The sequence below is a fragment of the Lissotriton vulgaris genome, chromosome 4_1 (genome assembly GCF_964263255.1).
Source record: "Lissotriton vulgaris chromosome 4_1, aLisVul1.2, whole genome shotgun sequence".
Classification (NCBI taxonomy): Eukaryota; Metazoa; Chordata; class Amphibia; order Caudata; family Salamandridae; genus Lissotriton; species Lissotriton vulgaris.
This window is the reverse complement of record NC_141691.1, coordinates 499,130,052-499,146,048: the sequence shown is the minus strand read 5'-3', so window position 1 is coordinate 499,146,048 and position 15,997 is coordinate 499,130,052. Positions and strand designations below refer to the sequence as shown.

At 50.7% G+C, this 15,997-nt stretch overlaps 1 protein-coding gene across 1 annotated transcript in view; it reads left to right on the top strand.

The window, feature by feature from the left end:
* Window positions 1–15,997, top strand: part of CNGA2 (cyclic nucleotide gated channel subunit alpha 2) — a 342,867-nt gene that overhangs the window by 321,375 nt on the left and 5,495 nt on the right. The gene's annotated exons all lie outside the window — the stretch shown is intronic.

Sequence of the window (15,997 nt, the reverse complement as noted above, 5' to 3'; positions counted from 1 at the left end):
CTTCTTTTTTGCACCTTCTCCCTCGGTCTTCGGAGGCTTCTTCCCTGGAGGTCCGGGTTGGGAGGTTGGTGGATTCCGCTCTCAAGAGTTCGTATGCTGCTTCTCCTTTTTGGGGTGTGTGCTTGCTCTTTTTCAGTCTGTGCTTTCTTAGGGGTCCCTCCTTCCGGTCCCGGATGGTTGGGCCTTGTCCTCGGCTACCGGGACGGTGGGGGCTTGTGAGATTTCTCTCCGGCCTGCGTTTTGGTGCTTTGCCATTCCCCTAGTGCCTTGGTCCTATGCCTGCATTTTTTGCACTACGTTTGGTTCCCTGCCTCTGCGGCGCCTGCTGCTGCCCCTGAATGTCAGTCGGATATGTTGTGCGCAGGTGGAGTCTCCGTGGCCTGGTGGTTGCATCTCTTCCTCTTCAGGTTATGTGTTCCACTCCTGGTGTTGACCTGCTTGCGGGTCGCCTATCTCCTTTGGTGTCATTGGTCCGGTCTGCTTTGAGAATGGTGATTCCTGTTGGTCGTCATTCTTGGTTGCCGGTTTCCATTCCGGGCTGTCCCATTTTTAGGCCATTCTTCTTTGGCGTCGGCCAATTTTTTGTTGCTACGCTCTGTGGTGCTGGTTTCGGTGATGGAGTGGGGCCGGGGGTCATCTTTCTCTCTGTTCCAGGTCCTGGCTCCCGTTGGTCTTTCTGTTCGGTTCTGCCTCCCGGGGCTTTGGTCGGGTTGGTGCGGCTGTGTCCCTTTTGGTTGAGCCCCTTGCAGCCCGGTTTTCCCCTCTTCTTGGTGGGTAATTTTGGCTTCCCTAGGTGTGGGAGTCGCCTGTTTTTCTCGTTCCCCTCCATCCGGCTGCTCAGAGGTTTGCGGTGGTTGAGTTCTGTTTCCTGTTTTCAGGTGTTTCCTTTCGGTCTCTCTCATGCTCCTCTGGTTTTTTACACGGTGCTGGCTCCTGCTGTGGGGGTTTGCTGGCCTGGTTCCGGTTTCTGGGGTCGTTTTGGGTCTGGCCGTTCCTCGTCTGGTTCCTGTTCAGGGGCTTCAGTTCCTCGGGACCGGTTTGACGCTTTGCTGGGGGCTGTTTCCAGTGCTCGCTTCAGCGGCTCGTATGCTTTCTGCTGAGCGTTGCTGGAGGGGGTTGACATGGCCCCTGCGCTAGGATGACACGCATTTCGTGAGGCGTTCCATATATCCGGATCTGTTCTCTGTCCTGTTGGATCTTCTGCAGGTCCTACCGGGTCTCCCTCCTGCCCCGGCTCGGGGTTGGTTTTGTGTCCGCCAAATGGTGGTTGCCTCCTCGGCTGTGGTTCCTTGGGCTCTTGTGCACCTTGTGTCCTTGGTGTTTCTTCTGATGTCTTGTTGGGTCCTTTGTCTTGCTGATTACGAGGCTCTGGTTCCTCTCTCCCCTGGTCTGGTGGCTTTGCTCTCCTGACATGGTGTGGGGGGTGCATTTCTGCTTTCCTCTCTCCTCTTGTTGTCCTTGGATGCCTGTCCTTGGGTTGGGGGCCCCGTTGGGGTCCTTGGTGGCCGGCTTGTCTGTTGTTCGGGCTGTCGCTCTGGGGGCTCGTTGTTGTTTGGGCCTTCTTGGGGGGTCCCGGTACGTGTCTCTGTTCCTGCGGGCTTCCCTGTCTTGTGTCTGGGCGGCGACTTCTCTGTTGTCTTTCAGAGGGTCTTGAGAGGCATCCCTGTTACGGCGGTTGGTTTCTTTACTGGAATGGTACTCTGGTTGTGCCTTCTTTTGGTGGCTTAGGCCGCTTCCTGCCGTCATCTGTTTGGTGCTTCTGGTGCTTGTTTCGACGGGACATGTCCTTTTGTTGGGACATTGCGTGGGTGCTTGGGACTGTGCGCTGGTGCTTGGAATGGCCCTGCGCTGGGTTGTCTTGCTGCTTCGTGTAGCATTCCCTCTGTCTGTTCCTCTGTTCCAGGTCCTTTTGTCTTTGGTTTGGGTCTCTTGGTTTGGTCATTTTTGCTTCCCCTCCTGTTGCTCTTCTCCCCCGGTTTTTGTTCCGGGGTGGTCTGTCCTCAGGGGTTGCTCTCTCGTTTCCTTGGCCTTCGGGTTTTCTGTATACCTTCCCTCCCGTTTTTCTCCTCCCGGGCGCTCTGCAGAGGTTTGGGGGGTGTCGGTGTTGTTGGGTTGGCCTTGCTGTTTTTGATTTCCGCTCCTGCTGTTGCTGTTGGGAGTCGGATTGGGCCAGCCTCCCTTGCCTCCGGCTCTGCTTCTGGGTCCGCAGCTGTCTTTGCCCTGTCTTTGGCGCTTGCTTCTGACTGCCTGTCTCTTGAGCGGCTGTCTTTGGCGTCTTTGGGCTGTTCTTCTGTGGTGGCCTGTGGCATGTGTTGGTTGCGTTGGCCTTCCGCTCTTTGGAGCTGTGATGCACTTTGGGGCTCTTTTGTTTCCTGGTGCTCTTCTCTTGGTTGGAATCCATGGTGGGGTTCCTGTTTCTGTGCTGATTTCTCCAGCTTGGGTTTGTTGTTGGGATTTTTCCCCTTCCGCTTTGTCTGCTCGTTGACGGCGGTTTGTGCTTGTCGGGGCCTTGGGGCTTCCTCGGTGGTTGTTGCCCTTTGATGGGTCGGCTTCTTCGGAGCTTTTGCTTCGTTGTCCGGGCTCTCCTGTTCTCATTTCTTCTTTGGGCCTTGCCTGCTGTTTTGCATGGTCTGCGGTTGCCCCTTTCATATCCTTGTTAGTGGTGGACGTGTTGTGGTTGTCCACTGCAGTGTTTTTTTTTTTTGATGGCCTTCTCTTCCGCTTGTCGGTTGGGTGGGTTGGGTGCCTTGCTCGTTTTGTTTCCTTCTTTGCAGTTTCTGCAGGTTTGAGTTGTTTTGCGGCTTAGATCGGGCTTTTCTGCCTGTTTCTTCGTGTTTCCTTTTGCGGCTGGAGGTGTTGCTTCCTGTTTTGCCTGCTGTGGGGGTTTCTCCTGTTCCCCTTCTTTGGGTGTTCGCGGGGCTCTTCTGTTTTGCCTCCGATGTTCACTACAGTCTCGGGTTTCTCCTAACCTGTTTGTCTCCTGTGGGTTCTGTGTCTGCTTCCTGTGCTGATGGGGCGGGGTCTCTATCCTGGTGCTTTGTGGGGCGGCCTTTTGGCGGTCCCGTCACACTTTTGTGCGACATTCTCGGCTTGATGTTTTTCTTGCCTCTTCTGACGATTTCTGTTGGCGTCTTGTACGCTGCTGTTCGTCGATGCTTTATTGTTTGAAGTTTTGTACTTTTGCATGGATCCCGGGTGTCCTGCATTTTTTCTTCTTGGTTTTCTGCTTGTGAGTTCCTCACGTGGTAAGGACTGGGACGAGGAGGACCCATGAGGGGGTAATGTCTTATTACTTACCGGTAATCTTCATTACCCCGATTAGGGTCCTCCCCGTCCCAGTCCTCTTCCCTCCCTCCCTCCCGCTGTGTTTGTGTCTGAGTCTTGTTGATAACAGGCATGGCGGTGGGTGGGAGGGGCTTATGTCACCTTCGACCTTTGGATTTCTGGCGTTTTGATTGGCTGGGTGGAGGCAGGACTGCCTCACGTGGTAAGGACTGGGACGGGGAGGACCCTAATCGGGGTAATGAAGATTACCGGTAAGTAATAAGACATTGTTGGCCATAGTGAATGCCACTGCCTGATCCCCCTTGCCTTAGTGCCCATCAAAGCCAGGGCCTATTAACCACAAACATACAACTTCATCTATTCATTTTCTGCTGTGAATTCAATTCTAAAGTTCACTTCTCCATAATGGCAATCACTGCCAGATTCACCATCTCCAGATAAAGGTCTTAGCAAGAGCCTATATTTCTCCTATTAATGTATCATGACTCTTCTTTTCAATATTTTCAATCTTTGCCAAAGGCCTTCTCCCAGAGTCAACATCAGTGCTAGACCCCCCTCTTCATTCCTGATCGGTGTTGCCAGAGAATCCCTTCTCAAAGAAGCCATCTTTGCCAAACCAACATCTCCTAATGCGCACCATTGTGGACTATCTCTCCTTAATGAGAATATTTCTCTTGTGTTGTGTCTGCATGAGCTAAGGCCAGTACTCAGTAGCCTTAGTCAGAGGTCACGTATAGGACAGAACGCAAACTCTCAGGAATGTAGAAAGATGGAGGTTGTAAGGGAGGCAGATGGAAACATGGAAGGGATAAGTAGAAATCCCAGCATCTCTAATAGCTTCAGCGCTTCCAAATGGTACAGCTGTTACGGACATTATGTGAGTTAAAAGATGTATCTAGCTAGTAGTGAATCTGAACATATACCTATTCACACTTAGTGAACCTCTGTTTGCTACCACTTTTCCACATGTGTTTGCGCTCAAACTGTGTATGTATTCTCCATTCCCTTCTTTGCTGCCTCCCAATAACTTTATTTCCATGTGCAGTAATCTATGCAAAGCTACTTAACAAGCATAACCCCAAAGTGTATGAATACATTCACTGTAGTGGTGTATAATGAGAGTAAACATCTCATACAAAGAAAAACTGGGGATAATATGACTATGAAAAGAGAATATACAATGGGTATTATTTTCAGTTACTTGCTGTCCATGAGGTCCAAGTCTGAATGCCTTAAAACCTTGAGTTTTAAATATCTAACATAATGACAGGCCTGCAATAATATAATTTGCTACAATTTATGATTGCCTTGTGGGCTTCAGAATTAGACCCACATGTATCCTATTTCCGCCATTACTAGACAGAAACACTCCGGGCTAGTAATGGAATATTTTAATATCCACTTGTATATGTCTTTATCAAGAGACTTCTTCAAATTGTGTAAAATTGTGGGCAGCGTAAGAAGTTCCAGAGTTGAATAAAAAGCATACATTACCAAGGTTTTAGACTGGATTTGCTCTTTTATAAGATTACGTAAATCACAGAAGTTCTGGAAAATGTATGTGATTATCATATGATAAGTCTTTCTCTGCTCTGATTCAAAGGCATCGAAAAAGCAGCGCATTCCCTAACTAATTGACCTCTTTTTAAACAAATGCTGCTGCTCACTGGGGTTTGAAGGTGGGGGCTCTCACGAACTTGGACTCAAGGAGCCGGGCAGGGCAGCCATTTTAGGGATATGCACGTCAGCGGACTAGGCTTTTCCCTGACCTGGGCTTAAAGGCAGATGAGGGCGCGCCTCATCTGCCAGTCCGTCGGCGCCTGTCCGCACTCGGACCGGGCTTAGTGCCAGGACCCCTGGTTGTTGTAAGTCATGTAAGCCTCCCATCTGCATCTATACTAAAAAAAACCCTAATAGAAGTAAAGGGGGTGGATAAGGGTATGGATTGCATTTGCCTCTCTTTCAGCTCACTACCAGCGCCGCGTCCAGCGGTGTGCCCTAACTGTAAAATTACCCTACCCAAGGTTCTGTATCAGCCCACTTTAGCTATGGTGGATAAAAAGACAGGGTCTGCCGGGTATGACATTCATGTAATATAATACGTTTTGCTTAATGTGAGATCATTGGTTAATCATAGCATGGATGGAATGCACAAGGCTTATTGAAGAGTGGGACATAAAATTGGCTTTTATTCCTGAAGCATGGACGGATGATTCCTCTGGTCCAGACTTGGTGAAAGCTACTCCGCCAGGATTTCGATGCCACACTTTAAATAGACCCCTCAGGAAGGGAGGAGGTCTGGCAGTGATCTACCACAGCTTGATTAGGGAAGCATTTCAGCCTGCTATGTCTGCAGCATGTGAGGCCTTATCTTTTAATCTCACCCTATCTCACCATCACACCTTTAAAGGCTTGCTCTTATACAGATGACCGGGAGCTAGAAAAACCTTTTTTAACTCACTCGGAGGCCTTTGGGAAGAAGGCCTCTGCACTGACGCTTACACAATCATGGGAGATTTTAACTTCTATCTGGAGGCTTCTACTGAACCTGATACAGTGACACTGACAGATATGATGAATAGCGTAGACCGGAGGCAGCAGGTACTCGGTCCAACCCATGCAGCATGATAAACCCTGGATGTTATTTTTTCCTACCATCTCGGCCTACAGTTCACCTCTCATATGGTCAGATCACGCTGCCGTTCAATTTGAGTTGACTCTAATGGCGCAAACCGCAAATGGACCCCAGTCAAAAGTCCGAATAGTAACCAGAGCCTGGAATAAAACAGAGGCAATTGCTCTGCAGGAACTTCTCACCTCCAGAGCGAGTAGGTACCAGTGGGAGTGGAAGAGGTCACCACAGTATATACAAAATGGCTGGAGAAAGCCTGTGAAAAATTCTCTTTCCTAAAAGAGCACAACCATCTGCCCCATAGTTTACAAAAGACCTGAGGAATCACACGCTCACTTGTAAACAGCTAGAGCGGAGCTGGAGGAAAGCTTATAATGAAACAGATAACAAACTTTATAAAATCGGCCTGCAGAAATATAAACAACCCCTCTTCTCGGCTAAACAAAAGTTCTATGTTGCCCATATTGATCTAGCGAAAAACTCAGTAAAAGAACTTTTTAGAATGGTCTCTAGCTTGGTTGCTCCAAGCCCAGGCAAAGTTCAATCAAGTCAGGAACTGTGTGAAGATATCGCTAAGTTCTTCCTGACTAAAGGGGAGACTATCTTCTCAGCTTTTAGTAGCTCCAGTGCTGCCCTGTTGAATATGGCAAGTAAAGAATCTAAACCTACAAGGACGTCTACTGTACGTTTGATAAATTCATGCCAGTATCCCCTGACATTGTTCATGGGCTTCTCAGGGCAGCCAAATCAGGATCACCCTTTGATCCATGCCCAGTAACGGTGGCCAAATTAGCCCCGGGTCCGTTTGCGTAATCGCTGGCATCTATCTTTAACAACATGTTTGAAACTGAATTTCCCGACATGCTTGAAATTGGCCTCCATATTGCCCCTTCTAAAGAAGCCAAGACTGGACCCTAAGGACCCTAATAATTTTTGCCCGATTTCGCGTCTTCCGCTTCCAGCTAAACTGGTTGAAAAAATCATGAGCACAGAACTCAGTGCCTTCTTAGCTGCAACACAAGCCTTTGGATCCCTCCCAGTACGGCTTCAGAGGGGGACATAGTACCGAGTCCGCTCTGATTAAGGCCACGGAGGAGAACAGAGAGGCAGTGGATCAGGGCGGAAGCGCAGCCCTGACCTTTCTGGATCTGTCCGCAGCCTTTGACACGGTCTGTCATGACATCTTGATGGAGCGTTTAAAGGAATGTGGGTTCCGTTCCAAAGCCTGGGATCTGTTAAGATCCTTTCTATCCAACAGAGGACAAATTATTGCTCTGGGTGACTACCAGTCAAAACGTCTGTCATTACCTTGTGGGGTCCCTCAGGGGTCCTCCTTGAGTCCGACCCTTTTAAATGTGTACATCTCATCCTTGGCCATCTTTATCAGAGCATTTGGGTTTGGTCTCACCTTGTATGCTGATGATGACACCCAAATTGTGGTGTCTCTGTTACCTGGCCAGGAGATGGGTACGGATAAACGCTTCCAACCCTGTATGGAATCAATTGGTAGATGGATGACAGAGACTTGTCTAAAGCTCAATTCAGGCAAAACTGAAGTTTTTTTGGACACCGGGTTGGTGGCCTGACTCGATGGCTCTCTCCCGCAACCTTCTAAGAAGGTAAAAAATTGGGAGTCGATGAGTGACTTACCTTTGGGGAGCAAGTAAATGCAGTAGCATCAACAACAGCCTATGTGCTCAGAACCCTCAGGAAAGTATTGCCATTCCTACCCTCGGGTAGCCGGCAAACAATAGTCACAGCGCAGTTATTGCCGAGGCTGTACTATTGCTATAGCATGTATTTGAATATCCAACAAACATTTATGAATAAATTGCAACTGCTACAAAATGCTGCTGCTAGACCCCTCACTGATACATCCAAATTCGCCCCCATCTTCAAGGAAATAAAGAAACTGCACTGGCTCCCTGTAAGGAGTTATGTGCATTTTAAATCGCTCTGTGTGGTTTTTAAAGCTCTTCAAGGCACAGGCCCAGACTTTTTAAAACGGCTGTTCCAGTGGTATACACTGAAACGATCACTTTGCTCACTAGGGGCCAAGCTGATCTCAGTGCCGCACACAAAAAAGTTCTGTGGGGTGTCAGAAGTTTTGCCGTTGGTGCAGCGAAAGCATGGACTGCCCTTCCGTTCCACCTAAGGAATGCCTCGGATCTTCTAGCCTTTAGGAAGTGCTTAAAGACCTGTTTTTTTGCTGAATAAACCTCATCTCCTCCATATTCTTGCCTTCAGGATAGGTGATTAGCTCCAGGACACCCACGGGTAACCGCTGTGCTTTAAAAATAAAATTAACATAACACAACATAAATCCTCCTCTTAGAGACAAAAGCCTTTGTCGCCAATCAAATATTAGGCTATTCAGTGTCAATTTCAATTACAGCTCAGGTCTAGCTTTATGATTTTAATACTTCCTCATGCTCCAGCAATTATATAATGAGAGTTAATTGTACTCTGCTGGAATCACCAGCCAAAGTGCAAATAGGGCCAATTTTCTACTGTAGGTTAGAACATAAATGTATGAAGGCCCAATCTAAAAAACTATTTCGAATATAATACCTTTTTTGCATGCTTGTAATAACATGATACTAAAAACAAACTAAAAAGAAAAGAGCTGGCTGCAGTGAAAGTACATTTTATTGTGAACCCCTGATAGGCAATGTTTTGTCATGTTATGTTGATATGGTGATTTGTAGAGGGCACTAATCACCCACAAGGGTATCCAGGTGCTTGATCAGGTGTGTATGCGTGTAGTCCCCTCAGAATTATTCATAGAACCAGATCTTCAGCTTCTTGTGAATCTCAAGGAGCGAGGAGGAGGCTCTGATGTGTTGTGGGAGTTTGTTCCATGTTTTGGTGTGATGTAAGAGAATGAGTGACTACCAGCTTTGCTTCTGTGAATTCAGGTGGTGTGTGAAAGTGAGAGTGAGACTGAGCATTGGAGTCGGGTTGGGTTGTGGAAGTGTATGCAGCTGTTGAGGTATGTGGATCCTGTGTTGTGTAGGCTTTGTAGGTGTGCATGAGGAGTTTGAATTGGCAGCGTTTATGAATGGCATAGCTCCATGAGGTGTGAAGAAATGTGGGTGCAGGGAGTAATATTGAGCATGAGCTGGCAGCAGCCATTTTGATTGTCTGAAATCTGTTAAGGAGCTTCTTGGAAATTCTGGACTACAGTGTGTTGCAGTAGTCCAGTTGGCTTGTGATGAGTGCTTTCGTAATGATTCATCTGGTGTTCTGTGGGAGCAACTTGAAGATTTTTCATAGCATTCGTAGGATGTGGTAGTAAGCAGAGCTCACTGCGTTGACTTGTGCTGTTATGTTCAACTTGTCGTCGGGATGATCCCCAGATTTCTTGTATGGTTGGTGGGTGTTGGTGTGAGTACTAGTTCAGTCAGCCACCAGGTGGCACCCCACAGGGAGTTCTTGTTCCCATAGACTAGTTTTTCAGTCTTTTTGGAGTTCAGTTTCAAGCTGTTGGTTCTCATCCATATCTCCTACCAGGGTTATGCCCTTATTGAAGTTAATTCTGGTGGTGGGTGTCCGTTAGGGGCGAGGATGAATTGTGTGTCATCTATGTAGGATATGATGATGCCTTGAGGCCTGATGATGTTGGCGAGTGGTGCCATGTAGACGCGGAACAGGGGCAGATTGAGGGATAAACCCTAGGGGACTCTGCATACCAGTTTCTTGGCCTCAGATGTAAAGGGTGGCAGAATGACTCTTTGGATTCTCCCTGTAAAGCAGGAGCAGATCCAGTTGCATACTGGCCCATAGATACTGTAGTAGAGTATTCTGATGAGTGTGCTGTGAGAGACTGTGTCAAAAGCCACGGAGAGGTTAAGCAGGATGAGGGTGGCTATTTCACCTCAATCAAGGATGGTCCTGATAAAATCGGTGGCTGCAATCAGTATTGTTTCTGTGCAGTGGTTCTTTCTGAAACCTGTCTGAGTGTTATCCAGTACGTGGTGGAGCTTAAGGTTGCTTGTGGGTAGTTTGTTGATGGCCTTTTTGAGTTATTTCGCTGGGTAGGGAAGCAGGGAGATATGTCAGAAGTTGGCTAGTTGGTGGGGGTAGGCTGAAGGTTTCTTGAGGAGGGCTTAGACCGTTGAGTGCTTCCAGGCATCTGGCAAGGTGGAGGAGGTGATGGAGGTGTTCATGATGTGGGTAAGAGCTCTACTAATTGGTGATGTGCCAAGGTTATAGAGGTGGTGGAGGCACGGGTCCAATGGGGCCCAGGAGGGGATTGTCTGTATGATTTCAGGTGTTTCCTCCTCTGTGAAGGACTTCCATCTGATCAGGTGGTTGTCCTGATTGGTGATGGACAGGTTGGTGATGAGTTCACTGGGATCTGGTTGGGGCATGAAGTTGTTGTAGATGTTTGTGATCTTGCTGTGGAAGAAGGTGTATTGATTGCCACAGTGTTGGGAGAAGGGGTGATGCTGTAGATGGAGACCGTAGGTGTGGTGAAGTCTTTGATGATCGAGAAGATTTCTTTGCTGCTGTAGGAGCTCCCTTGGATATGTTCAGCTAGTGCTCTTTTCTTGGTTTCTCTAAGTTGTTACGGGATCGTCTGAGTGCAGCTTTCAAGGTGGTTCTGTCGGTGTTATTATGTCTAGCTCTCCACTTTCTCTCTAATTGTTTGCAGTGGTGTCTTTTGGTGTCTTGGAGGTTCTTTGTGTACCCGCTAGCTTGCTTATTGGATCTTCTCTGTTTGTTGAGGTTGATGGGTGTGAGGGAGTCTGCACAGTTCTTGATCCAGCTGTTTAATTTGTCAATGTCCTTGTTGATGTTTTTCACGGGGTTGGGTTGGTCTGTGTGTGTGTGTGTGTGCCTTGTATGTGTGTGTCTTGTAAAGCGCACTGCTACCCGGAGGCGTCCTGGCGCTATAGACCGCTGGGGAACCCGTCCTGGCTTTCCCTGTGAGATGTTCCCTCCTGGGTATCTCCAAGGTGAAACCAGGCATCCCCGGCGTTTGTGGGGGGCCGTTGTGAGGATGAGGCAAGCTAATGACCAGAGTTGCCGAGTGTGATCCCTGGTTAGAGTAGGCACCGAGGCGAGAATTATCAAGTCCGCTGACCCTGGTTCACAACCCTGCCGCGTCGGGAATTGAACCCTGGTCCCGGGCCGTCCTCTGCTTCCGGGTCTGCCACCTCTAACCAGTGAGCCACACCACTCCACTGTGTGGAGGGCATTGAGCTAGTCTGCTGCTGAAATTTTGGTTCAGCTGGGCAGACAGATGTTGGTGGCTGCTTTGGTCAATGGTATGTTGATTTGGAATTGGATGATGAAGTGGTTGGACCATATAAGGGGTGAGGTGGATTTAATTTGGATGTCGTTGGAGGTGGTGAAGATTGGGTCCAGTATGGGTCCAGTGATGTTGGTGGGTTCTGCAATGAGCTGGGTTAGTCCAATGTGGTTCAGGCTTTTTCTGATTGCTGAGGAGCAGGGGCTGGTTTTGTCTACCAGGTGGAGGTTGAAGTCCCCGAGGTGTGTGAAGGCTTTGGAGTTGATGGTGAGGGGTGATGAAGTCCATGATGAGGTTTGTGATGGTGGCTCACGTGCCCTGTGGTCAATGGACAAGAGTTAAGAAAAGGGTGACATTTTTGGAGATTTGAAGCGCAGATGATTCATGAACAGAGTGACATTCTTTGTGGTTGTTGAGCAGATGATGGAGTCTTTGTAGATGAGCGCGAGTCCCCCTGCTGGCTTCTGATGGTGATTCTAACATACAATCTCGTAGCCTCTTGGGATTGCCATGGTGATATTGGGTGCCGAAGTTGGGCAGAGCAAGTTTACCTTGAAGAAGAGGATGTCTATGCATTGTTGCTAAACAATTTGCAGATTCCGATTGTGTTTCTGCTGAGTGAGTGGGTGCTGAGTAGTATGCATGAGAATGAAGTTTGGGGTGTTGGTTTGCTCTTGAGTGATGTGTTGTGTGAGAAAGCTGCTGTGGGGACTAGAGTATGCATGGATGGTGCAAGTTGGTAGCTTCCGGTTAGGCAGAAGTGCATGCAAGTGAAGGCTCCCACTGTGGTGTGTGGTGTGGCACCAGTGGGAGGAGAAGTGTCCCGGGTAGAGTGAGCAGAGCAGTACCATGGTGTTCCGCTGGGGGACATTGGGCCAGAGTTTATGGTGCTGGGCGGGGGCACACAGGCTTGTCTTCACGCCTTTGGCATCCCAGCTGCCTGCCCGCTGCGCATGGACATGCAGCAGCTGTACTAAGTAGGTCCTAGGAGGGGTACTGGGTGGTGAGTGGAGCTGCATCAATCAATCAATCAATCAATCAATCATCGCATTTATATAGCGCACTACTTACCCAGAGGGTCTCAAGGCGCTGGGGGGGGGGGGGTCTGCTACTGCTCGAACAACCAGGTCATGAGTTGCTTCCTGAAGGCGAGGTGGTCCTGGGTCAGGCAGAGGTGGGTGGGGAGGGAGTTCCATGTCTTGGCGGCGAGGTAGGAGAAGGACCGCCCCCCTGTGGTGGCTCTACGGATGCGGGGGACGGCGGCGAGGGCGAGGCTGGTCGATCGAAGCTGGCGTTTGGGAGCGTAGAAGTTGAGGCGGCTGTTGAGGTATCCTGGGCCTTGGCTGTGTAGGGCTTTGTGTGCGTGGGTGAGGAGACGGAAGGTGATTCTCTTGTTGACCGGGAGCCAGTGCAGATCTCTCAGGTGTCCGGAGATGTGGCTGCGACGGGGGATGTCCAGGATGAGTCGTGCTGAGGCGTTCTGGATCCGCTGGAGTCTCTTCTGGAGTTTGGCGGTGGTTCCGGCGTAGAGGGTGTTGCCTTAGTCCAGACGGCTGGTGACGAGGGCCTAGGTGACCGTCTTCCTGGTCTCGGTGGGGATCCACCGGAAGATCTTACGAAGCATGCGCAGGATGTTGAAGCACGATGAGGAGACGGCGTTGACTTGTCTGGTCATGGAGAGGGAGGAGTCCAGGATGAAGCCCAGGTTGCGTGCGTGGTCTGTTGGTTTGGGTGCGCTGCCTAGGGCGGGGGGCCACGAGGAGTCGTCCCAGGCGGCGGGTGAGGATCCCAGGATGAGGACTTCCGTCTTATCTGAGTTCAGTTTCAGGCGGCTGTTCTTCATCCATTCGGCTACCTCTTTCATCCCTTCGTGAAGGTTGGCTCTGGCGGTGGCGGGGTCGTTGGTAAGGGAGAGGATCAGCTGGGTGTCGTCGGCATAGGAGATGATGTTGAGGTTGTGCTGGCGTGCGATGTCTGCGAGGGGGCTCATGTAGATGTTGAAGAGGGTTGGACTGAGCGAGGAGCCTTGAGGGACGCCGCAGATGACTTCGGTGGCATCTGATCTGAACGGAGGGAGGCGGACTCTCTGTGTCCTTCCGGCGAGGAAGGAGATGATTCACTCCAGTGCCTTCTCTTGGACTCCGACGTTGCTGAAGCGTTGTACTAGGGTACGATGGCAGACAGTGTCGAAGGCCGCGGAGAGGTCGAGGAGGATGAGGGCCGCTGTTTCTCCGTTGTCGAGCAGTGCTCGGATGTCATCGGTGACTGCGATCAGGGCGGTCTCGGTGCTGTGGTTGGCCCGGAAGCCAGACTGCGAGGGGTCGAGGGATCCATTCGTCCCGAGGAAGGCGGCCAGCTGCTTGTTGACGGTCTTCTTGATGACTTTTGCAGGAAACGGGAGCAGCGAGATGGGGCGGTAGTTTTTGAGGTCGGTGGGGTCAGCCGATGGCTTCTTGAGTAGAGCGCTGAGTTCGGCGTGCTTCCAGCTCTCCGGGAAGGTAGCAGTGTCGAAGGAGGTGTTCATGATGTCCCGCAGGTGGGGTGCGATGATAGCGTCGGCCTTGTTGAAGACGTGGTGAGGGCAGGGGTCGGTCGGAGATCCGGAGTGGATGGAGTTCATCGTGCGGACGGTGTCTTCGGTGCTGATCGGAGTCCAGGCGCGGAGGGTGGTGGTGGGGGGCGGTGGTTCGGTCGTGGTGATTGTCGGTTGAGTGCTGAAGCTGTTGTGTATGTCCGCAATCTTGTTGTGGAAGTAGGAGGCGAGGGAGTTGCAGAGGTCTTGCGAAGGGGTGATGTTGTTGTTTCCGGAGTTGGGGTTGGAGAGCTCTTTGACGATGTTGAAGAGTTCCTTGCTGTTGTGGGCGTTGTTATCCAGTCGTTCCTTGAATGCAGTTTTCTTGGTGGCGCGGATGAGTTGGTGGTGTTTTCAGGTGGCGAGCTTGAGGGCAGTCATGTTGTCCGGTGTTGGGTGTCTGCGCCAGGTTCTCTCGAGGGCTCGGCAGTTCTTCTTGGAGCTCTTGAGTTCGTCGGTGAACCATGGGGCTTTCTTGCTACCGGGTCTGCTGGGCGGGGTCCTCAGGGGGGCGAGCTCGTCTGCGCAGTCGCTGATCCACTTCGTGAGGTTGGTGGCCGCCTGGCTAGGGTTCGTCGTGCTGGTGGGAGGGTTCATGCTCAGGGAGGACGCGAGCTGGTCGGCTGTGATCTTGTTCCAGTTCCTGCGTGCAGCCTGTTGCTGGTGGATCGTGGTCCTTGCGAAGCTGAAGTGAACGCAGCTGTGGTCCGTCCAGTGGAGTCCGGTGGCGTGGCTGAAGGCGATGTCCTTGCTGGATGAGAAGACGCGGTCGAGAGTGTGTCCGGCGTAGTGGGTGGGGGTGGTCACCAGTTGCTTGAGTCCTAGGTTGGCGAGGTTGTCCAGCAGGGTGGTGGTGTTGCGGTCATTGTTGTTCTCCAGGTGGAAGTTGAGGTCCCCTAGGAGGTTGTAGTCAGCGGAGCAGAGGGCGTGTGGGCTGATGAAGTCGGCGATGTCTTCGCTGAATTGTGTGCGTTGTCCAGGGGGTCTGTAGATGAGGGTGCCTCTGAGGGTGGTCTTGGGGTTGATGTGGACTTGGAAGTGCAGGCGCTTGGCGGTTGCGAGGGTGTCATCGGTGTTGGTCGTGATGCGGATGGTGTTCCTGTGGACGATGGCGATGCCTCCTCCGGTGTGGTTGATGCGGTCCCTTCGGATGATCTTGTAGCCCTCTGGGATGGCGATGGTGATGTCAGGCGCTGAGGAGGCGTTCATCCATGTTTCCGTGAAGAAGGCGACGTCTGGGGCAGTGGTGTCGAGCAGGTTCCAGATCTCGATGGCGTGCCTGTGGACGGAGCGGGTGTTGAGCAGGATGCATTTCAGGTGGCTGCTGCTGTTGCTCGTCTTGGTTGGTGTAGGTGTAGTGCCGGTCCGGAGGCAGGTGAACTTGTAGGAGTTGCAGCCGAAGGGTCCGTGGTTGCGTCTCGGGGTGGCTCAATAGCAGCATGGTGAGCAGGAAGAAGATGCAGGAGAGCAGGCAAGGAATGTCGCCCAGGGACAGTTCAAGTCTAAGGAAATAGAACTCAATCAGGGAGTGCCACAGGGCTCCAGTCTCAGCCCCACTCTTTTCCATCTTTATGTAGCCCCCGTAGGAGAAATTATAGAGATGTTTGGGGTTGAGACAGTGTCGTATGCGGACGACACACAATTGACTGTAACCCTAACACAACCTGAGAAGCAAAGCGCCTCCAACTTTGCAGCCTGTATGCAGAAGGTGGCACTCTGGATGGCAGACAATTGCCTACGTTTGAATGACAACAAAACGGAGGTATTGATCATAGGCAAAGCTCCATCAGTATGGACTTCAGCGTGGTGGCCGGAAGAGCTGGGTGATCTGCCCACACCTAGCCATTTAGTAAAGAATCTAGGGGTCTGGCTAGACAAAAACCTCACGCTCGACCACCAGACCAAACAGGTGGCGGGAACCTGTTTTGGGATACTACGAGTCCTCAGGAAAACGCTCGGCCTTATGCCTGTATCAGTGCGCCAGACCATAGTCCATAGCCTAATAATATCTAGACTGGACTATGGGAACGTTCTGTATCTTGGAGCCAACGAAAAAAGTCTTTCTAGACTCCAACGAATACAGAACGCAGCGGCCCGTCTGATCCTACAACTACCCAGGAGAGCCTCATCTAAAATAGCTCTGAAAACCCTCCACTGGCTCCCGATCAGGGAACGGGTGACTTTTAAGGCCTTATGTACAGGTCATCGCATTCTGCATGACAAAGGTCCAAGATATCTCCGTGGTCTACTG